Source organism: Rhea americana, unplaced genomic scaffold (genome assembly GCF_003343005.1).
Source record: "Rhea americana isolate MKP2758 unplaced genomic scaffold, rheAme1 scaffold_202, whole genome shotgun sequence".
Taxonomy (NCBI): Eukaryota; Metazoa; Chordata; class Aves; order Rheiformes; family Rheidae; genus Rhea; species Rhea americana.
In genome coordinates, this window is record NW_028186173.1 from 1225622 (window position 1) to 1226868 (window position 1247).

The 1247-nt window shown below is 52.3% G+C and overlaps 1 protein-coding gene across 1 annotated transcript in view; it reads right to left on the minus strand.

Annotated features, from left to right (window-relative positions):
* RSRC1 (arginine and serine rich coiled-coil 1) overlaps positions 1-667 on the minus strand; it is a 170381-nt gene extending 169714 nt beyond the window's left edge. The window contains exon 1 of the mRNA XM_085304060.1: positions 611-667. The gene's annotated coding sequence lies outside the window, so the exon portion shown is untranslated. The remainder of the gene's footprint in view (positions 1-610) is intronic.
* Between the last annotated feature and the right edge of the window lie 580 nt (positions 668-1247).

Consider the following 1247-nt stretch of genomic DNA (forward strand, 5'->3'; position numbering starts at 1 on the left):
GGGGCCGGGGCGCCGGGCCGGGGCTCCCCCACCGCCGCCAGGCCGCCACGTTCACGCCCCTTCTGCAGCCATAAGCGTCGGAATAAGCCACGGGTCTCTGGCTGTGGAGGGTGCGCTCTGATTAAAATTGCAATGATTTATTTGCAAATTGCTTGAAAGCGCTGCGTTTCGCCTTCCCTGGAGGTGATGGGCTTAGGAGGCTGGGCGCAAATTATTTCCTCAGCTAGGGACATGGTTTTGGCCGATGGAGGCAGAGGAGGAGGCGGCGGCGGGGCTGCGGGGAGGGGAGAGAAAATAAAATTTATAGTTTTTCATTTAAGCGAAAAGTAATTAAAGAGGCTCGCTATTTCCTGGCATTCCCGTTTCCTTGAGTTATCCCCCCACCCCTCGACAGAAAGGAAAGCGTCCCCGTCCCCCTCCCCGGCTCCGCGCAAGCACCTGGGCCGGGGGCGGCTGTGCTGCGGGGCAGCGCGCTGCAGCGAGCGCGGGGCCGCGGGCAGCTCCGCGGGGAGCCGCGGCCGCGGAGGCAGCGAGGGGCGCGCTGCCCGCGCTCCCGGGAAGCCGTTTCCGCGGGGGCTTCTCTGTCTTCGGACCAATTTTGTTACTTTACCGTTAGTTTCCCAGCCCAGTGGTCCTTTCGGTGTGACTGGGAAGTCTTTGCTAGGGATGCACCTAACGCAGCGGCGGGGGAGCCGCGCTAACCATCTCCCCTCGCACCTTCAAAGTCCGTAACGACACGCCGATCTTATTCCGTTGCCGTCTCGCAGCCCGATACTTTGCAGAATCAAAAACGTCAGGGGGGATAGACCGGAGCGAAAGGACTGTCTTTTAATGATGGCGTGACCTGTTTTGTTTTCCGAGAATGCTAAAACAGAGTAAAAGTAAATTATGGCCCATTGTGGCCGAAGCATGCATAATTGGATCGGAAGAAATGGTAATTACATTCTAAATACTGTACCTGTTCTAGTAAATAAACACTCTTTTATGTAAAGTCATCTTTCGAAAGGTCAAATGAAAAATCAATACCTAAGCAAGAGTTAAACAATTTTGAATAATTTATTAGAATTCTACCGAAGGTGTAAAATAGATGACTTCTGTCAATAAAAGTACTATCTTAATGGGATTTAAACAACAAAGGAAAAAATCAGCGTTAGCAATAAACAGCGTAATTTCTGTCTAATCTGATGCCTAAATTTGCCGTGTGAGGAAACGCTAACGATGCGCCCGCATTTCTCACTGCCAATTAG